Source organism: Hyperolius riggenbachi, chromosome 7 (assembly GCF_040937935.1).
Source record: "Hyperolius riggenbachi isolate aHypRig1 chromosome 7, aHypRig1.pri, whole genome shotgun sequence".
Taxonomy (NCBI): Eukaryota; Metazoa; Chordata; class Amphibia; order Anura; family Hyperoliidae; genus Hyperolius; species Hyperolius riggenbachi.
Window position 1 is genome coordinate 198,803,730 of NC_090652.1, and position 23,040 is coordinate 198,826,769.

Genomic DNA, 23,040 nt, shown 5'->3' on the forward strand with positions numbered 1-23,040 from the left:
GATAAGTTTGAAATGTGGGTAAAAATATGTAATGTTTGGGTGTCAGAACTCCCTGGTGAATGCTTCCAGAATTTCAGGGCCATAGAATTATCTAGCAATGACATTTATTATTGCAGTTTGCAAAGTACATTAAACCACCAGTAAGTGTCCTAAGGCTACATTCACTGCATGTGCGTTGCTGTGTTGCGTGTTTATGTAGAATTGTATGAGCATGTTCCCAACTCTGTGCAGTGATGGTCCATGTTATCCAAATTCACTTACTGCAGTTCATTTACTGCAACATGTTACCATAGCAGAGTGTGCGATTTTGTTACGCCTGGTGTTTTGCAATGTGTATAGTGTGAATTTAGCCTTAGGGTAGTTAAAAAAAACAGTGTGAAGCGCTACCTTTCTATACGTTACAGCTACTTTTTTTTGTGAAATGTCAGTTAATGTCCATATATCCAAGAGGGGTTGCTGTCTGGAAAATGATGAAATGTGTGCTTTTTTTTCTGGGTCAGGGTAGAAGAAGAAGGCCTTTAATCTTTTGTAAGTTTTTGGGATGTGACAGATGCAGTTACACAGATGGTGTCCTTGCCATGACTTGAACCTGCGACATAATGCTAACCATGTTGAATGACTGTTAAACATTCTCCAGTATAATAGAAAGTTTATGACAAGCTGAGATGAAGTATTTTATGTGCGTTCATTAACATTGATATCAGGATTGGCCTCCAATATACATTTTTAGAATGTAAACCTTGTTAAATTGACTGCTCAAAGGCAATTCTGGCTTTTCAGTAGATATTGCAAAAAGAGATTGTGTGATCTGAACTAAGGCCACAGTCATGGATGATTCCCACACTATCAACATGATCAGTGGGTGGAAATTGCCAAATTTACATTCTATTTTTCAAGCAAGTAGTAGTAGTGGAACATTGTGTTGATCTGCTGCTAGTCAGTGCTGTTGAAATTTGATTTGCTAGCAATGGAGCAGTGGTTGGCTACATTTCTAACAAGACCATGGTAGTAAATCGCACTTCATCTCCTTAGCGGTAATCCCGAGTCAGGCTCGGGATGGAAATCCGCAGCTCAGAACGGTAATCCTGTGCCTGAGTGCGTTATGTGCAGGAGCTGCTGCAGATCTTTCTGTGGTGTTTTTTTTTTTTCTTGGTCTTTAGGGTCTAAATCTAGGTACACACTGAGATTTTCTGGCAAATTTACTGACAGATCGATTATTTCCAACATGTCCGATCTGAGTTCCCAACGATTTCCGACTGTTTTGCGTTTACTTCTTTTGGAAGTTGATCGGAAATCAGATTGGGCGGGTTGGAAGTATCAATCTGACAGTAAATCTGCCAAAAAAATCTCATAGTGTACCTAGCATAAAAGCTTGTGAAAAAATTGCATGGCTGTTAGACCCTAAATCTGGAAATAATCAAAACACCAGGGAGGCCTACCCAGCGTTCAATTTCCCCAGGATTTCTGTGCAAACAGTGATAAAATGTATTTTTAAAACTTTTTTTTCTCTGTAACTTGCCAAAATGTGTCAAGCAAGGGTCTAGTATACAGTGCAGGAGAGTATTGATGTGTATGCATGTTTATACTGTTCACAGCATGTTTTTTTTGAACGGACATTTCTGTCCATACCGCTAGGGAGGTTAAAGTGTATCTGTAGGTAAAAAAGTGCCTTCATTGGGTACTTGCCTCTGGATCCTGGAGAGGCTTCGCCTGTTCCAGTGCTGAGACCCCTGAAAAATTGCTTGGGGGCTACTTGGGTTTCAGTGGAAAAAGCTGAGCTTGATTAAGTCTATGCTACTGAGCAAGCGCGAGTGGCCTGTGCAGTACCATTGACCAGATTAGGTATGGCTTTTTCCATTGAAAAATGAGTGGGTCTGTGGTACTGCTTCGGGGGTTCTCATTGTTGGATTGGCTTGGCTGAGGAGGACTGGATCCAGAGGTTTGCCCCTCCCAAGGTAAGTATTCCAAATTGACAGTAGCAAACCTTACAGGTTTGCTTTAAATTGGTCATAGAATTAAAAATTTTCCACCGATGTGGCTAACCAATCATTTATAATCTAAGATTCTGATCACTGATCAGTTCCTTATGCACACAACACATCAATAGTCAGTCATGGTTAGCATGCAATCTACCGTATATACTCAAGTATAAGCCGACCCCCCCCCCCCCCCCCCTTATACCAAAAACGTGACGTCATTCCGATCGTATCCATGGCGACAGGAGAAGCCAAACAGGAGATCGCAATCTATACGCAATCTTCTGTTTACTTTTGTTGCCGGCGGCGATCGGACTAGAGGGACACATGCGCCCTCTAGTGGTGGTTCATGTAGCTACCACTCAGGTAGCTACATGAAACAAAACAAAAAAATTTCAAAAAAGTGCAATGCAGCCTCCTTGGCGGAAAAATTGAACCGCCAAGGAGGTTAAGGCCCCATTACATCTTAATCCATCTCTGGTCATTACTAGTGACCCAATAGGTGACAGGTCTGCAGGAAGTTTTACAGTAAAGCTTGTTGATTGGTTTAAGCCTTATATTTGAATTCAGTATCCCTGCTGGAGCTGCATGCATTGCATTTTAGGCTGTGCAGTCTCCCCCAAACCCCCCCCCCCCCCCCCCCCCCCGGAGCTGCATGTAGTTTCATCAGCAGACCGGACCTGTGTAAAGATGTCTGTGCCGGCATTTATCCCCCCCAGCCACATGTTCAGCTGTCCCCTGCCGGAGCGATGTATTCATCTGTGCGCTGATGCTGGCATGTGATATCCCCACCCCCCCCTGTACGCCAGAGCGGTGTGAAATTGAATTACCCGGCATTTGCAGACTCTTCACTCCATCTGTATGACGCCCTCTGGTGGCTTGTCACATTTTATGCGCCACTGCAGGGGATCATAGAGACCCCGGACGGACAGACGAGGCAAAGATGGAGTGAGGACTCTGCAAATACAATAATACATAGTTATTTGGGTTGAAAAAAGATATATATCCATCTAGTTCAACCAGAGAACAAAGTACAACACCAGCCTGCTCCCTCACATATCCCTGTTGATCCAGAGGAAGGCGAAAAACCCTTAGGGCTCTTTCACATTAGGGCAGATTTTCTGCGTTTCAACGCAAAGGGTAAAGTTTGCGTTACCCAAGGTGAAATGAAAGTCCATAGACTTTCATTTTTGCTTTCACATATAACGCAGCCTTTTTGTGCGTTGCGTTACACTGCACCCAGGCGCAGTTTTTCGGCCGACGCTAGCTTTATGCGTTACAATGTTAGTCAATGTAAAACGCACACTATGCGCGTTTTTAATCCGTTAACGCAGGCAATCAGTCCCAGAATGCAACAGAGGAACAATGTAGAAAGTTGAAAACTAAAAGAAAAAAAATTACCTGCGTTTTTCTATGTGCTGTAACGCATTGAAAACGGGAATAAAAACGCACACTCACTGCAGTGCAACGCATATCAAAACGCATTAAAAAGCATACAACAAAACGTATGCTTTGAGCGTTCTCCAACGCACCCTGTGATGTGAAAGAGCCCTAAGCAAGTCATGGTCCAATTAGCCCCAAAAGGGAAAAAAATTCCTTCCCGACTCCAGATGGTAATCAGATAAAATCCCTGGATCAACATCACTGGGCATTACCTAGTAATTGTAGCCATGGATGTCTTTCAACGCAAAGAAAGCATCTAAGCCCCCTTTAAATGCAGGTATAGAATTTGCCATAACTACCGGTACTTCCATTCCACATCTTAATACCTCTTACTGTAAAGAACCCTTTCCTAAATAAATGGCTAAAACTGTTTTCCTCCAGGCGCAGATCATGTCCTCTAGTCCTTTGAGAAGGCCTAGGGACAAAAGGCTCATCCGCCAAGCTTTTATATTGCTCTCTGATGTATTTGTACATGTTAATTAGATCCCCTCCAAGGCATCTTTTCTCAATACAATTTGCAGTAATACATTAAAAGCCAATACAGTAATACAATTTCACACCACTCTGGCGTACAGGGGGGCCACATGCCAGCAGCAGTGCAGAGATTAATACAGTGCTCTGGCGGGGGACAGCTGAACACGTAGCTGGGGGGAGGATAATACATGCCGGCGCGTACAGCTTACACACCGCACACAGGTTCTACGGGTGACAGCGGCTCACGTGGCTTTAGCATGGAAGGAGGAAATCACATGCCGGCACGGACAGCACCGCGCACAGCTACAGCGGGGGATGGCACACACCACAAGACGCTGGGGGTGGGGAGGGAGAGACAGCACCGTTCCAGCGGGCGGGCGGTAGGGGGGTGCAAAAGTTAACACCGCGCACAGGGTAACACACCACATGCAGCTCCAGGGGTGGCACATCCCCAGTACTACTCGAGTTAGTGACGCGAGTGTAAGCCAAGACCCCCACTTTTGGGACACATTTTTGGTCCCAAAAACTCGACTTGTACGAGAGTATATACAGTAATGAGAATTGATAGAACTGCAGTGTTGAGCAAGGCATTACTTGTGGGCAGGGCTGTGGAGTCTGTACAAAAATCATCCGACTCCAGGTACCCAAAATGGCTCAGACTCCTAGACTCCGACTCCTTAGTCTAATACTTACCAGGGCTGTGAATTTGGTACAAAAATCATCCGACTCAACTCCTCAGTTTATGAAACCTCTGACTCCAGGTACCCAAAATTGCTCCGACTCCACAGCCCTGCTGTCACTGTGGAGTTGGTACAAAAATCAACTCCTCAAGTTGATGAAACCATAGACTCCGATTCCAGGTACCCAAATTTGCTCTGATTTATTGTAACATAATGTACCTTTATAAATGCTGCTGCAATGTATGATAAATTCCACATGGAAAGTGTTAAATTATCACTTGATCTTTACCTTTTCTACAATAAAATTGGAAACTCCTTTTTTTTTCTTTTTTTTTTTTTTTTACCTAGCCTGAAGGTGGGTACACAGATCAGATAAGTCTTTGGAAAAAGAAAGATCACAGACCAATTTTACCCCCTTCAATATAGTATGAGAGCATATACAGGTAGTCCCCGGTTAACGAACGAGATAGGGACTGTAGGTTCATTCTTAACCTGAATCTGTTCTAAAGTCGGAACATTGTGCCATCTCTGTCCCCTGTACCTCCTCTGTGCCTCCAGTGTATCCCTCTGTGTCACCTCAGCTATGTGTACCTGTTTAAACAACTTTAAAAGCCATGTTTTCTTTGGGGTTTTTTTTGTTTGTTTTTTTAAATCGATTTTCTCAAACACTACAAGTCCAATTTGGAAAAAAAAATGTTTGACTTGTTCCCATGGAAACAGAGAATCCATGCCGTTCGTATCGGAGGGTCGTTCGTAAGTCGGGGACTACCTGTACCTACAGTCTATTCTATTGAGCTGAACTCCCATTCAGATACAAATCTTTGCAGGATGCTGTACACAAGATGCTGTAAACATGCAAAAGATCAGTATCTGCAAAAGATCAGTTCCTGCAAAATGCATTCATAGTCTGATATCTGCAGATCTCATACCTCACACCTTGTTTAACAGATATTTATCTGCAGATAACATCCCCACCTGGATGGATCTTCAGATCTGCAGATGATTGATCTGCAGATAAATGTCTGTTAAACAAGGTGTGTATGAGATCTGCAGATATCATAGACTATGAATGCATTTTGCAGATGCTGATCTTTTGCATGTGTACAGCATCTTTGTGTACATGTTCTTGCAAAGATTTTTATCTTGTGGGGAGTTCAGCTCAATAGAATATACTGTTGGTTTATGCTCTCATACTACATGGAAGGGGGTAAAATTGGTCTGTGATCTTTCATTTTCCAAAGACTTTTATCTGATGTGTGTACCTACCTTAAGTTTCAGGAACCTGGAGCATCAGTTTATTAGAAATTCTTTCCTCCAGTCCAGTTGGACTGCAGACCACTTTACTTAGTCCGGATGGTCAGTTAGATGCAAATACAACAAACACTGTTGCTAATTTTTGTACAAATATAAGCAGCGTGAAAATGGGCTAAATGCAGCAGCAGCATTTGATTGGTTCATTTTTAAGTTGCTACATTTACATAAAGTTAGCATAAATATTTGCAGCAACTCAGAATTATTTTCATCTCAGTGGCTTCCCTAATCATTAGATCTCTGTATATAGCCTCCTTATGGAGAATTATTTCTCTGCAAGGATGGCTAGAAAAAAGCAACTCATAATAGGACTGTTTGCGCCAACAATACTATTGCAGTCGTATATTTATACAAATACGGAAGAAACATTCCATGGTATTGATATTTCCAGTATGATTGAGCAGGTGCTGGTTTGCTTTGCTATAATCTTGTACCAGAGATGGTTGGTTGATGCCTCCCAGTATACCACTCTTCATGGTAATACGGCATCAGGAGGGGTTGACCAATATTAACGGCGCATTTCCTGAGGTAGCTGTGCTGTAAATGTATGGCTGTGCTAATCTGGTGCTTCAAATTTTATTAAAAGGACAACTAAAGCAAGTGGGATATGGAAGCTCCCATATTTATTTCCTTTTAAACAATACCAGTTGCTTGGCTGTCCTGCTGATTCTTGGTTTCTAATACATTTAGCCATAGACCCTAAAAAAGGCATATGCAGATTAGTTGTTTCTGACATTGTTAGATCTGAAAATATTAGCTGCATGCTTGATGATGGTGTTGCAACCAAATACATCAGCATGACTGCCGGGCAACTGGTATTGTTTAGAAGTACCGTAAGTAAATATGGCAGCCTCCATATTCTTCTCACTTCAATTGTCCTTTAAGGGGAACCTGAGACCAGAAGAGTCTCAGGTTCCATACTTACCTGGGGCTTCCTTAACCCCCCTGGCGGTCTATTAAAAACCGCCAGGGGGCAGCAGAGCAGTTTTTTTTTTTTCAAATTTTTTTTTTTTAAATCCTGTAGCGAGCCCAGGGCTCGCTACATGATCGCCTCCGTTCAAAGAACGGGATTTCCTGGGTGGCTTCCCCCAATGGCGACGGGCGGCATGAGGTCGTGACGTCATTGGGAGTCCCGATCTACCCCTCAGCGCTGCCTGGCACTGATTGGCCAGGCAGCGCACGGGGTCGGGGGGGGGGGGGGGGCGAGCGGCAGTGGCTAATCGGCGTGGCGGCGATCAGAGTGCACACGCAGCTAGCAAGGTGCTAGCTGTGTGTTGCAAAAAAAAAGTATGCAACTCGCCCCAGCAGGGCCTGAGAAATCCTCCTGCGCGGCATAGCCCGTGTTCAGCACGGGCTTACCGCCAGGGAGGTTAAGCAGCTGGAGGCCGCTCGTCCCTCGCCCTCCTTCCGGGTAGCTCCTGTCACTTGCAGTAGAGTCCGAAAGCCTGGCTGACTCGTGCTTCATCGCGCATGCCTGGCCAGGCGCTTTTCCCCCATTGCATGACTCGGCCAGGCTTTCGGACTGAATAGCAAGTTACCGGAGCCACCTGGGGAGACGGCGAAGGACAAGTGGCCTTAAAGTGGCCCTGATCTCTTGCACAAGACATAAGGAAACCATAGAGAAATGCACCCTGTATGTATTTAGAGTTTAGCCTATTTAATTCCCCCTCATTTGGGTCTAATCACAAGTTATAATTTGATCTCTCCCCTGTGTCACATGACTGCCATGGCAGAGATGGCAGATAAGCTCATTTTAAAAGCACAGAATGTTAACAATACTGTATGTCTGCTTCCATGGATCAGGAAGTAGAAACACTGCAGATTCATTTTAAGATTTGTATCAACCTTGTAACAAAAAATGTTTTTGTTTAAATGGTATTCTTTTAGAGCAGAGAGCACATTTTGAGTTCAGGTCTGCTTAAAGTACTTAAGGAAGCCCCAGGTACACTTTAGAACCTATACAGGTCTGGTGTCACATTTAAAGTGGGATTATAATTTCAGTAACTACTCTATTAGTTACATAAATGAACATTTGAAAGCATTCTCACTAGGCCTGCAGAATTTTAGAAAAAAAAAATTGAATTGTGATTTATCTATTTTATTTTCTGTCAAAAATTGTGATTTTGATTTTTTTTTTTCACAAATTTCTTCAAATCAAGATTTAGCACTAAATTCACATTGCACCCAGTATAGGTTTGCTAGGTAGGTGCCTCCAGTATAGGTAGCCGGTATAGTTGCCACTGGTAAAGGTTAGCTAGGTAGATGCCACCAGGTATAGTTGCCTAATAGGTTAGCTAGGTAGGTGGCTCCAGAATGGTAGCCAGTATCGTTGCCTCTAATAATGGCTAGGTAGGTGCTTCCATTGTAGGTAGCCAGGTAGTGTAGGTGTAGCAACCGGGGGAGAGCTGGTATAGTAACAACTTACCTTCTGGGATGACACTGGCAACCTCCTTCTTCTTCCTCTCCCAGCTGTCCCTCGCGTTAGTACCAGCACCCCCTGTGGTGACATGCAGTTACGTCATCTCAGGGGACGCTGTTACCAATGCGATGATGCCTTGGAGAGGAAGTAGGAAGAGGCTGCAGGGGAATCGGACTGGAAAGAGAGTTGCGCTGTAGTTTTACGCGGTGGGACGCGGGAAAAATGTACACAAAAAAATGTTGCTTTCATGATTTTAAAATTTTCGTGCCCCACATCGCGATTTCCCTGTGTGTAAAAATCTTTTATTTTCCAGAGTAGAGAGCAGGAGAAGCTTTCTTATCTCCAGTTATGGGCAAATGTAATTATTGTCTTGTGTATTCATCCTGCAATCCTCCTTTTCTGCTGAAGTGACTCTGCTGTTAGGGCAATGTTACTGTTCAGCAGAGGGAGGGGGGCAAACTGAAGGGTTGACGTAGAGTGCTCCCAGCCACAGTAGTGCCATCAAAGACACATGCCACTGGGCCAGTGCATGTGCAGTACTGCGCAACTTGGGTGCTGAAGTGGGCCAAACATGTGAACAAACAGAAGGCTAGCAAGGGACATACAAGCTTACAGGGGCTGGAAGAAGCCCAGGTAAGTAAAATCAGAATCCCTTTATTTCACCAAGTACAGCAGAGCCATACTCTGAATTGCTTATGGTACACATGGCATAGACCTAGTATAAGAGGACAGACACACAGCACATACAATTAACAATTTATACAGGTTACAAACTAGTAGTGGTATAGATATGTCCTTCTCATATAACAGTCCCAAGGCATCAGTTAGTCCAATAGTACTACTGCTGATGATAGTAGGATAATGATAGTAATGGTGATGAAAACGATGACAGTGACCCCCCATCCGGACCCTGGGCATTGGGGACCAGGGCAGGCAAACGGCGAGTGCTGGCTGAACGACGCCACTATGGCATGCTAGTAGGCGGGCCTTGACGGGGGAAGGTTGGAGTTAAGCAGCTGAACCGCTTGGGGGAAGGAGGAGTTCTCCTGCCTGGTGGTTTTGGATGTTAAGGTCCTGTAGCGGCGGCCCAAAGGGAGGAGCTCGAAGTAGCGGCTGCCTGGGTGGGAGGGGTCCCGGGAGATCATGGTGGCTCTCTTCATCATCCTAGCGGAGTGGAGGAGATCAAGAGGTGGAAAAGGAGACCCGGGGATCTTCTCTGCGTCAGTTATGACTCTCTGCAGTTTGTGTTTGTCGCTGGCCGTTGCGCCCACGTACCAGACAATGACAGGAGCAGAGGATGGATTCTATGGTGGCAGTATAGAAGCTGGTTAGCAGTTTCCGGGGCATGCCGAATCGCTTCAGTTGGCGCAGAAAGAATAACCTCTGCTGAGATTTCTTCTGAACTCTGATGGTGTTTTGCCCCCATTTCAGGTTGTTTGTGTGGGCCGTGCCGAGGAACCGTACAGATGACACCCTAGAGACTTCGGTTCCCCCAATGAGGACAGGTTGGGGGAGGGGTTCCTCCTGAAGTCTACGACTAATTCCACCGTGTTAGCTGTGTTGAGTACAAGGTTGTTGTCTCTGCACCAGCTGCAGATGCTCTCGACTTCACTGCGGTATTCATGCTCCCAGTTTCTGCCAATTAGGCCGATGATGATGGTGGTGGTGTCGTCCGCAAATTTGATGACCTTCACAGAGTCAGCGGATGAGATGCAATTGTTGGTATAGAGGGAGAACAGTAGAGGTGACAAATCGCAGCCTTGTGGAGCCCCCTGTATTGGTGATTCTGACGCTGGAGTAGCAGTTTTCCTGCCTCACCTGTTGTGTTCTATTAGTCAGGAAGTGTTTGATCCATGCCCGAAGGGTGGGATCTACTTCGAGCTGCGTCAGATTAGTGAGCAGGATTGTGTTGAACGCTGAGCTAAAGTCCAGGAACAGGATCCTAGCGTAGGAGGCAGGGTTGTCTAGGTGCTCCGAGACGTATGCCATGCTGGCATTGATGGCGTCCTCCACGGATCTGTTTGCCCTATATGCAAATTGGAGTGGCTCAAGGTTGGCGTCCGTGAACCTCTTCAGATGGGCAAGAACCAGCCGCTCGAGGAGCTTCATGATGTTAGAGGTCAGGGCCACCGGTCGGAAGTTGTTGTGCTCAGTGCTGCCTGTTTTTTTGGGGACTGGTACAATTGTGGACCGCTTAAAACAGGAGAGGGGACTGTGCCCTCAGATAGTGACTGGTTGAATGAGAGCACAGGGGCTAACTGATCGGCACAAGTTCTCAGGCAGATCGACGACACTCCGTCCGGGCCAGAAGACTTCCTGGGATTTAGCTTACGGAGGAGCCGGAGTACCTCGGTTTCATGGACAACAGCAGGAGCCGGTGTGCCGAATTCACCCAAGGGGGGAAGTCGCCTTAGCCGTGGCTGTTTGGTCCGTGCGCTGGTCGCTTCTTCTTGATCCTGTAAACGGGCCGAAATTGGCCAGAAATTACCTGGGCTGTGGAGTCAGTACAAAAATCCTCCAACTCTGACTTCTCAGTTTATAAAACCTCCGGCTCAAGGTACCCAAAATTGTTCCAACTCATTGATGCCGACTCCATAGCCCTGGAAATAATCAGAATCAGTTTATTCGCCGAGTGCGACAAACATCGCACCCGGAATTTTTTGTGGAACACACGGCCTGAAAAGTTCGTTATACACACAGATCAGAAGAAAGTACAAACAGATCAAAAGACAGTGCGATAGATACAATCTACTTTTTGGCGACAGAGGCATTACATCTAACAAGCATTTACTACAGGGTTACAACATGATATGGGCAGCAGTGCAAGTCTACCGTGCTTTGCGAGGGTGGTGGCTCGAGTTTAGCAAGCGGATGGCTTGGGGAAAGAAAGTATTTAGATGTCTGGTGGTCTTGGTGGGGATGGATCTGTAGCGGCGACCCAAAGGCAGGCAGACAAAGTACCGACTGCCGGGGTGAGAGGGTTCATTTCGTATTTTATTTGCTCTTGACCACAGTCTGGAGGTGTGTAAGAGGTCAAGAGGTGGAAGGGGTGACCCAATGATTCTCTCAGCGGTATCGATAACTCTCTGAAGCTTGAGTCTGTCGCTCGCAGTAGCGCCTGTGTACCAGACGACTATGGAGGAGCAAAGAATTGACTCGATGGTGGCAGTATACAATGTTGTCCTCAGTTCCCGCGGCATCCCAAATTTCCTCAGCTGCCTCAGGAAGAACAGCCTCTGCTGGGCCTTCTTCTGGACCTTGGAGGTGCTCTCTGCCCACTTTAAGTCCTTGGTGATGTTGGCGCCTAGAAACCGGACACTCGACTCCCAGGAGACGTTGGTGCCTTCAATGGAGACTGAGTCGAGTGTGGGAGGACGCCTTCTGAAATCCACTATCAGTTCAACTGTCTTTGCTGTGTTCAGTACCAGCTGGTTATCCTTGCACCACCTGCAGATGCGTTCAATCTCGTTCCGGTATGCGAGTTCACCGTCCCTGCCGATGAGGCCAAGGATGGTGGTGTCATCTGCAAATTTTATAACCTTGACAGAGTTGTCAGTTGATGTGCACCTGTTTGTGTAAAGGGAAAAAAGGATTGGGGACAGTACACATCCTTGCGGGGCACCTGTGTTTGTGGTTCTTTCCTGTGAGGAGGAGCTGCCCAGCTTCACTAGTTGCGTCCTGTTTGTGAGGAAGTCCTTGATCCAGGAGCACAGAGTGAGGTCGAGGCCAAGTTGTACCAGATTGTCGTATAGGATGTTTGGGCAGATTGTATTGAAGGCCGAGCTAAAATCAAGGAGGAGGATCCTGGCATAGGTGTCGGGACCATCGAGGTGTTCTGTGATGTATGACAGAACAATGTTAACCCTTCTGGCGGTTTGCTAAAAAATCGTCAGGGGGCAGCAAATCTTTTTTTTTTTAAATATTTTTTTTTTTTTTCATGTAGCGAGACAAAGTCTCGCTACATGATAGCCGCTGCTCAGCGGCATCCCCCCAGCCCCTCCGACTGCGGCGCGACGGATAGCGGCGGATCGGCGGGTAGCGGCGGCGATCGGGCACTGCACGCAGCTAGCAAAGTGCTAGCTGCGTGCAGCAAAAAAAAAAAAAATTATGCAAATCGGCCCAGCGGGGCCTGAGCGGTGCCTTCCGGCGGCATAGCCCGAGCTCAGCTCGGGCTTACCGCCAGGAAGGTTAATGGCATCCTCGATGGACCTGTTTGCCCTGTATGCAAATTGAAGTGGGTCCAGGAGGGGGTCAGTGAATCGCTTAAGGTGAGAGAGGACCAGTCTTTCCAGGATCTTCATGATGGTGGGAGTGAGGGCTACGGGCCTGTAGTTGTTGAGATCAGAGATCCCCTGCTTCTTGGGGACTGGGATGATCGTGGATTTTTTTGAAACCGGCAGGTACTTTACCCAGCGTTAGTGATTTGCTGAAAAGAGAGGAGAGGACAGGGGCAAGCTCGGTTGTGCAGGTTCTCAGGCACATTGATGATACACCGTCCGGGCCCGAGGCCTTCCTGGGGTTGAGCTGCCGGAGGTGTTTCAGGACGTCAGCTTCCAGGACTGGTACCGGAGCTGAGGCTGGTGGTCCCTCTGGTGGGGTTGCTTGTGTTCCGAGTGCGGAGGGTTCCTTCTCGAATCTGCAATAGAACTCATTGAGTTCCTCAACAAGGTCTGTGCTAGGTGGTGCATGCTGAGGGGGAGGTTTTAGGTTTGTGGCTGCCCTTAAGCCTCTCCAGACATCGCGTGGATTGTTAGACTGGAGGTTCAGACGCAGCTTGTCCGAGTAGTTCCTCCTCGCTGTCTTGAGTTCACGGTTAAGGGCGTTCCTGGCCTCTCTGAACTCTTCAGGGGTGCCGGATTTGTGAGCTACCACCTTGAGTTTCCGGAGCCGGTGTAGCTTGCCGTTGAACCACGGCTTACTGTTGGGGAAGACTTTGAATGTCTTCGTCGGGATACATGTCTCCTCGCAGAAGCTGATGTAGGATGTAACATTACCAGCCCATTCCTCCAGACAAGGTGACTCCAGGGCTGACCAGTCGGTACATTCGAAACAGGCCTGAAGTTGCTGCTTCGCCTCCTCTGACCATTTCTTTACAGTCCTCAGGGTTGGTTTTGTGGCCGCAAGCTGCCTTCTGTAGGTGGGAAGCAGGTGGATGAGGCAGTGGTCAGAGTTGCCGAGGGCAGCCCAAGGAGTAGCCTTGTATGCGTCCTTAAGCACAGTGTAACAGTGATCCAGGGTGTTCTCCTGCCTGGTGGGGCACGTTATGTGCTGTCTGTAGCGGGGCAGCTCCTGGCGGAGGTTGGCTTTGTTGAAGTCCCCGAGGATGATGAAGAGGGAGTCCGGGAGGGATGTCTCCCACCGTGTGATGGAGTCACCTAGCTTGCGGATGGCAGCTGCGGTGTCAGCATTCGGTGGGATGTATACTGTGACAAGGACAAAGGAGGAGAACTCTCTGGGGGAGTACACAGGCCTACAGTTTGAGATAAGGAGCTCGATGTCTGGAGTGCAGCACTTGAACAGGGTGGTGGTGTTGGAGCAGCAAGCGGTGTTGATGTAGAGGCAGATGCCACCCCCTTTGCTTTTTCCGGATAGGGACAGATCGCGGTCCGCTCGGATAAGGTTGTATCCTGGTAGGAGCACAGAGTTGTCCGGGATGTTGTCCTTCAGCCAGGTCTCTGTGAAGCAGAGGATAGGTGTGCACCCTGCAAGAGCATGTTTGCTGCCGAGCAGAATAAGCAGTTCGTCCAGCTTGTTTGGGAGGGATCGGAGATTTGCTAGTAGAATGGCAGGGAGGGGAGTGCGCAGACCTCTCCTTTTGAGTCTCACAAGTGTACCTGACCTGCAGCCTCTGTAGCAGCGTTTGTCTGGAGCCCGCTTGGTGGTACTGGTGAGGTGGTTGAGGTGGGCACAGACCATGTCCCACAGGGGTGCAGCTGTCTCCATGTCTCTGGCAGCAAAGACCTCCCATTTCAGGAAAAAATTCAGGAATAACAGCACTTTACCACCGTATTTATAAAACAGGCGATCAGAAGAAATTATTTGCCTGTCTCCACTTTTGCTGATAATTATTTGCAATAAGTGTCCATTGTCTTATTTATACAGTGTTGAACAGCTGTTTAATAGATGCTAAATGGTTTTCTACACTTTTGAAAGAAAAAGAAAATATAGTTCACCACTTTTGTAACCGTGAATAAATAGCATTGTCGATTTTCCAACACTCATTCACTACTTTTGCGGCGAACCTTCACTTTAAGAAATGGCGATGTGTGGTTTCCTGATACTCTTAACTGCCTTACATTTTAGGGAGCTTTGAAATCAACTGTGGCCTTGTTGTAAGTCTGGTGCCTTGATTTGTTTTGCAGTCCACAAGTGAAGCACCTCTGCGTCCCATAGTTCAGAGACTGAACTATGGGAAGCAGAGAGGACCGGTAAGGCTCTATAGGATTCAGAACCTATACTCTCCGCTGGCGAATATCAAACTTTTTTTTTTTTTTTCCACTTCACATTTACTTAAGATTTGATGATATATTCAATATAAACATTGAATCTAGTCAAGATCTTGTAAAATTATTACATACCATAATTTATGATTCATATATTGATAAGACTTGCCAGTTTTTTGCCTGGCTGATGCCAGTGGGAGCATGAAGGGACTACAGGCAAGAAGAAATCTTTCCATAGCTTTGTCCTGGATCAGGTACTTTAAAGTTAGCAGATGTGACAGTAAGATTAATATTCGATAAAATATCTGCTGAAATCTTGTCTAATATAGCCCTATCCCTGAAGGCTATAGCTGTTCAAATCCAGACTGAAAAGTCACCTGTTGCGTGGCATTTGTAGACTTATAGAATTCTTCCTCTGTATCAATATATACCAATCAACCAATTACTGGTCTGAGCCATGCTTATGTGCTTTTAGTTTTATGGGTGACAAGTGCTTTACAAATGTTGGTTGTTGTTGGTGGTTGGTTTGACCACGCCATGTTTGGAGCTTTAGTGCTGTTGTCCTCACTCCTGACCTCTGCAGCCTGGCTCACGGGCTGCTGCCGTGCTTAAGGTGGCCACTAATCCAATCTTTTTCATCTAATCTTACCAAATCTATGTAGTAGAAGAGTAAACTGAGTGAATATAATGAATGGATGCTATAAGCAGTCCCTTATGCTGGGCATACACTGTTATTTTTTGCGTTGGTATCGAGCCAGCGCGTCACCGCTCGTCCGTGTATATCGATTCCCGCTCGTCCCCGCGGGCGCTGCTAATCAGCCGCTCATTTCTTCCCATTGTTCTCCCCACCGGTATCGATCTGGCTCTTCAGTGGCTCGATTGATAAGAATTATCTGACCATGTATTGGGCATTATATTACATAGCAATGGTATGATTGGATGAAAAAAATTGGATCATTAGTGGCCACCATAAGACTCCTCCATGTATCAATTTGTACACCTATTATTTACCTTATGCTAGGTACACACCAAGCAATTTACAGTCAGATCACTGTTTCGTTATGTTTGAAAATGAGGACCCGAAGGAGTGTAATTCGCCTCACGGGCATAGATGAATGGAGCAATCATTCGTTATCATTTGGTTTCCTATGATTAACAACGATTATCGTTTGAACTGACCCACCACCTAGAAGACTTTGATGATTTGCCTGATCTACCACAAACTGTATAGTTTATGGCTTAAATACCAATACACTCTACTTGGTTTTACAAAGCTAAAGTGATTTTTAGCCATAAGATTATTTTTGTTGTGTACATGGAATTCGCATTCATGTTTAACATTTTTATTTGGGTCACAGATTTGATAAGGCGAGGTTGTATAGAATAAATGGGAAATGCTATTTAAAAAGCGGCAAAATGCATCTTGCCACTTTGCTAGAATAGTGTCAACTTCAAGATGCTGCATTACAGTAACTGCAATTATGTTTTTTTTTCAATGCATTGTCAGTACAGCTTTATCTTTAATTGTGAAATATTATAAGGATTTTGAGGACCATGACAAATTTAATATATGCTGCTTTAAAAAAAATAAAAGCTTATCAACTGGATTTTGGGTAAGAAAATAGGTTGTGATCAGGTCTAGGTTCAGCAATGTTCTGTATCTGCTGTCAGTATGATTACTTTCAGTCCAGGCGATATGTCGCTTGACACGAAGCTTCACATTCAAGCAGTTGGCTGATGGTGTAATGGTTAAGGGCTCTGCCTCTGACACAGGAGACCAGGGTTCGAATCTCGGCTCTGCCTGTTCAGTAAGCCAGCACTAATTCAGTAGGAGACCTTTGGCAAGTCTCCCTTACACTGCTACTGCCAATAGAGCGCGCCCTAGTGGCTGCTGCTCTGCTCTGGCGCTTTGAGTCCGCAAGGAGAAAAGCGCAATATAAATGTTATTTGTCTTGTCTTGTCTTGACATTCTGGGAGAAGACCTACCCATAGACGGCTTAATCAGGTTGCTGGTTCATAAACAAACGGCTAGACCAACTAGTGAGTGATGGCAATATATGTAACTAAGGGGTAAATATTTGTTTCCGTATAGGGCAGTCTAAGGTTACTTTCAAACTACATGCATCGCCATGCGTCTTGGTACCCTCCCCCAAAGCTGCTCGTTTTTTTTTTTTTTTTTTTAATTATTCAGTCTTTGCCAAAGCTCTCCAATCATGTTTTCGATTGCAGTTTTCAACACAGTTATAATTTTCTGGATTGTGCTGAAATTAATTGTGATTGAAAACCAGTGTTGTGGGGAAAAAAACGCTAATGGAACATGAAGGCAAAAAAGGCATGTTACATGCCGGACCACTATCGCGAAAATCATAAAGCAGCACGGTGGCGTAGTGGTTAGCTCTCTTGCCTTGCAGCGCTGGGTCCCTGGTTCGAATCCCAGCCAGGGCACTATCTGCAAAGAGTTTGTATGTTCTCTCCGTGTCTGTGTCGGTTTCCTCCGGACACTCCGGTTTCCTCCCACAGTCCAAAAACATACAGATAAGTTAATTGGCTCCCCCTAAAAATTTGGCCCTAGATTACAGTACTTAATATAGACATATGGCAATGGTAGGGATTAGATTGTGAGCTCCTTTGAGGGACAGTTAGTGACAAGACTATATATATATATATATATATATATATATATATATATATATATATATATATATATATATATATATATATATATATATATATATATATATATATACTGTACAGCGCTGCGTAATATGTCAGCGCTTATATAAATACTTAATAATAATATTAATGTTAACATATTCAAATAAGAAGTACATTTTTTTTTTTTCAGTATAAACTGAGCCATAAATTACTTTTCTCCTATGTTGCTGTCACAGTAGGTAGTAAAAATCTGACAGAACTGACAGGTTTTGGGCTTGTCCATCTCTTCATGGGGGATTCTCACCATGGCCTTTATTCTTTGTAAAGACACTCCCTGAAAAGGATTTATACAAAGATGCTAGCCAGCCTGGCTGCTGGCTTCACACTTTTTTGGCAGTTGGATGGAGCAACCGCCATTCCTTAACCACTTAACGACCAGCTAACGCCAATAGGCTGCCGCTGGGCGTTTGTGGTTTTACATGGAAACGTTCCATGTCAGAGCTCACGGAGGGTGTCTCCGTGAATAGCCTGCGAGCCTTCGATCGCGGCTCGCAGGGGAAGAAATCCTCGCTGTTTACATCATTACAGCGCTGCCAGGGATCGCCGCCGCGTGATAGGCTGAAGCCAATCAGAGGCGGCACAGGACAAATCTCCGCTGCAGAAAGGGGCTTCGAGGAGCACCCCCCTGCCCCACCCCCCGCTCGGCCGCACGGAGCAGCGGCGATCAGATCACCCCCACCCCCCCCAGCAGGTCATCCCCCTAGTGGGGAAAAGGGGGGGGGGGCGGGTCAAGATGAAAAGCTATCTATAGCAAGTAACTTGTCTATATATCTTATATAAAGTTTAGATGGTTTACACAGTAAATCTTGCTGCTAACAGCTTCAACATATATGATTTATTTCCTCCTGTGATCAAATGAGAGCAGCCATATTCTGCTTGTAATCATTACACAGGCAAGCTGCTCTGCATCTCCACCCCTCAGCCTGTGAAAACGCCACTCCCCTCTCCACCCCCTTGCCTTTGAAATCTCAGTAGCTCCTGGCTGGTAACGTCGCCGTCTTCTCCTTCGGGAAAAGCCTCCTCCTCCACAGACTGAGCTCCCATAAGCACTTGCTACATGGGACTCAGAATGCCTAGGCGCTGGAGGAGCTGTGGGCGCCGCTTGTTCAGTTTATAGGGAATTAGGGCATTAAAACAAAAAAAAAAGTACTGGTATTTGGCTTGAGGAGTGCGGTATAAAGTATGTAAGGGGCCCCTTTGGTGCTTCTAATGGTCCCGCACAGCTGCTCACTGATGCTCCAGCCCTACCTCTAGTTCACTTCTGGAATTTCAGACTTTAAAGTCTGAAAACCACTTTGCCTGCATTGCCGTGTCCTCACTCCCGATGATGTCACCAGGAGCGGACTGCGCAGGAACAGACCATACTGGGCCTGTGCAGTATGCTCCTGGTGACATCAGCGAGAGCGAGGACACGGCAACGCAGGCGCAGTGAATTCCAGAAGTGAACCGGAGGCGGGGCCGGAGCATCGGCGAGTGGCTGCACAGGATGTCTGCGGGTGACCATTAGAAGCCCCAGGTAAGTTTAACTAATTTTCCCCAACCCCCCTACAGTATTTGTTTAAAGGTAAATACTTTTAGGCTGGGAGCACACTAAGCAGGATTGCATGTGTTTTTCAATAGTGCACTCCTGAAAAATGCATGCAATTCTGCTTAGTGTGCTCCCAGCCTTATGCTGCATACACACTTGAGATAAAAGTCTTTGGAAAAGGCAAGATCATAGACCAATTTTACCCCATTCCATGTAGTATGAGAGCCATACTCTACACAGTCTATTCTATGGAGCTGCACTCCCCATCAGATAAAATCTTTGCAAGATGCTGCACACAAAGATGCCCGTACACATTCAAAAGATCATTATCTGCAAAAGATCTCTTCCTGCAATAGATCCATTCCTGCAAAATGCATTCATAGTCTATGAGATCCGCAGATTCTCATACACACCTTGTTTAACAGACTTCATCTGCATATCTGGCAATCATCTGCAGATCTGAAAATCCATCCTGGTGGATCTGATCTGCAGATGATTGCCTGTTAAGGTGTGTATGATGATCTGCAGATCTCATAGACTATGAATGCATTTTGCAGGAATGGATCTATTGCAGGAAGAGATCTTTTGCAGATAATGATCTTTTGAGTGTGTACGGGCATCTTTGTGTGCAGCATCTTGCAAAGATTTTATCTAATGGGGAGTGCAGCTCCATAGAATAGAATGTGTAGAGTATGGCTCTCATACTACATGGAATGGGGTATAATTGGTCTGCGATCTTGCCTTTTCCAAAGACTTTTATCTCAAGTGTGTATGCAGCATAAATGACGCCTTCTTGTCTCCAAGCTTTTATACTAATCAAATCCTATTGAAATTACAGTATTTTAAACTTTTTTTTTTTTTTTTAAGCAGTTTGAATTATTTATTGCAGCAATGTTCCCCTACTGCTGGTATTTATATGGTATATAACACACGTTTGGCATAAGGAAGAAGCAATAGTGAAGTATCCGTAAAATGCAAATACTAATGCTCTGTTGGCCTGTATTTTCATCAGAAGCTTCAGTGCTTCTTTGTTTTCTTGAAGGATAACTATGGCGAGAGGTATGTAGAGGCTGCCATTTTCATTACCTTTTAAATAATACCATTTGCCTGGCAGCCCTGCTGAACTATTTGGCTGCAGTAGTGTCTGAATCACACACCTCTAACAAGCATGCAGCTAATATTGTCAGACAATGTCAGAAACACCTCATCTGCTGCATGCTTGTTCAGGGTCTATGGCTAAAAGTATTAGAGGCAGAGAATCAGCGGGACTGCTAGGCAACTGGTATTGCTTAATAGGAAATATGGCAGCTTCCACATACCTCTCTCTACAGTTAAACTTGAAATCTCCTTATTGTCACTCAAGGCCTTGTTTCCATCTGTGCGCTTCTATCTGCCACTGTCCGCTTTTTATCAGCACATCAATGTTAGATTGATACATGTTGCTGAAAAGCGGACAGAAGCAAGCAGATGGAAACAAGGCCTAACTCCAGGGCTGTGAACTCCAACTCCAGGTACCCAAAGTTGCTCCAAATACAGGGTCACTTTTAGGGTTTAGATAGCAAGCTGCAAGTTTGTCCCAACCCCCCCCCCCCTCTTACATTATATAGCGGGCTTCATGTGCATCAGTCTGTCGTCCCCCCGCGCGTATGGTTTAGGTGGTAGGCTTCATCTTGCATACATAATCGCAGTTCTCTCCCCCCCATCCCCATTACAGTTTCATTTTAATGTAGGGTTTAGCCTAAACCCTAAATTAAAGTGACCTTGTAATTGGGGGGGGGGGGCACACTGGGGATATGCATGCAAGATGGACTTGAAGTCTGCCATCTAAGCCCTAAAAGATAGTGACCCTGTAGTTTGTTTTGGGGGCCCCTTGTTTTTTTTTTTCACCCCATATCACCTAGAACCGGCCCTGCCTGGCGGTGGGAGCTGCACAGGCAGCAGGAGCAGGGCATTGCAGCAGCAGGTGTAACGCATGCCGGACGTGGCACTGGCCGAGTGGCGCGTGCCGAGTGGCACGTGCCGAGTGACAGACAGGAGAGGAGAAGACACTAGTGCACACTGTCACACTGGCACTGCTCACAGCACAGCAGCTCTGTAGAAAGCTAACACAGTAGTACTACTATAACAACTACTAGCACACTGACTGCAGTACTACAGTACTAACTACACAATAACACAGTCATCCTATCCCCCAATCCCTAACCTAACCTGTACCTAAGGCTAATAGCTGGTCAGCAGGCAGCAGCTGGTCTTTGCACAGCACAGACACATAGCAGCTGCCTGCAGCACACACTCTGACTGTCATACAATGACATCAATCAAGCTAATTAATGATTTAACAATAGTGTAGTGATAGTAATGAAGGGGTTCATCACTGAACAGCTTTAGGTATATAACTGTGTACAGCCCCCTTGCTAGGCCACCAGCACTGGAGCATGTCTCTAAGTGAGCATTCAGCAAGCTAAGACGATATGTCTCATCATGGCAGCCCTCCTTATTTTACAGGGGGGCTGGCCAGTGTTCCTTTCTGTGATTGGGTGCCAGGGTTTAGGCTGGGAGCCCTCTGATTGGCTCAATGAGGTCAGGTGGGGCTGGCCAGGGTTCCCCTCTGTGATTGGTTGCTAGGGCTTCTGCTGGGAGCCCCCTGATTGGCTCCAGGATGTCATCTCCTTAGTTACAGTATTTTGGATCTGGATATCCGCGTTATGCGGCCAAATATCCGCAGATAGCTATCCGGATTTTAAAAAACATCATACATCCGAATTGGATAGCTGAAAAAAGTTCGGATATCCGGAATCCGGATGAGCACCACTGCTTCATGGTGTTGTTGCTCCCAATATTCTCTTAGACAACCTCTGAGGCCATCACAGAGCAGCTGTATTTGTACTGACATTGGATTACACACAGGTGCACTCTATTTAGTCATTAGCACTCATCAGGCAATGCCTATGGGCAACTGACTGCACTCAGACCAAAGGGGGGCCGAATAATTACGCACACCCCACTTTGCAGTTATTTTAGAAGAAGTTTAGAATCATGTATGATTTTCGTTCCACTTCTCACGTGCACACCACTTTGTATTGGTCGTTCACGTGGAATTCCAATAAAATTGATTCATGTTTGTGGCAGTAATATGACAATGTGGAAAACTTCAAGGGCGCAAAATTCTTTTGCAAACCACTGTATTTTGAGCTACCTGACCTTGTGACCACACTAGGGTTGATGCGGTATGCTGCGGTTTGATTGTGCATGGTAAACCTACCATGCACAATCCCGGTTTTAGGGGGAGGGACAAGAGTGGTGCATTGGCGGGAGGAATGCGGATGTGGGGGGGGGGGAGGAGAGAACGGCCTCATCGATGGAGAGCGGCCAGAAACTACTCGCCTTCCTTCAGCCACACGCGTCTACTATCTACTTCTTCTCAGGGGTGTCGGTAACAGCTCCCCGTGGGATGACATAGCCACATGTCATTACGGGGGGGGGGGGAGGGGGGGGGCACTGTTATTAAAGTGACGATGCCTTGGAGGAACAAAATAGACGCTGCGTGTCACTGGATGAAGGAAGGTGAGTAGTTTCTGCCTGCTCTCCCCCGCCGCTGCACTGGAGGTACCTATACTGGGGCAACAATACTAGCTACCCATCTATACATGGGGCAACTGTACCTATACTGGGGGCACATACCTGGCTAACCTATCCTGGGGGCAACTATACTGGCTACCAGTACTGGAGGCAACTACCTGGCTAACCTATGCTGGGGGCACCAATAAGGGGCCAGATCCCTAAGTTTTTGGGTTTTAACAGTAACATACTTTAAAGTTAAAGTGTACCCGAGCCAAAGCTTGGGTACAAAATCAGATACTTACCTTAGAACACTCACACTCTCCCTCTCTCTCTACCTCCTTTTAGGGAAGATACAGTTGAAGGCCCAGACATTCAAATGGCTGTTGTCTGCTTCTTCATCAGTATCCTTGTTGAGTGACCAGTATGAAGAGCGTCGGAAAACGTAGGGGATGCTATAGGCACCCATGTTAAAAAATAAAAGAGAGCCACG

At 46.0% G+C, this 23,040-nt stretch overlaps 1 protein-coding gene across 4 annotated transcripts in view; it reads left to right on the forward strand.

Moving 5' to 3' along the window:
- The window catches only part of INO80D (INO80 complex subunit D), a 114,541-nt gene that overhangs the window by 551 nt on the left and 90,950 nt on the right, over window positions 1–23,040 (forward strand). The window lies entirely within an intron of this gene.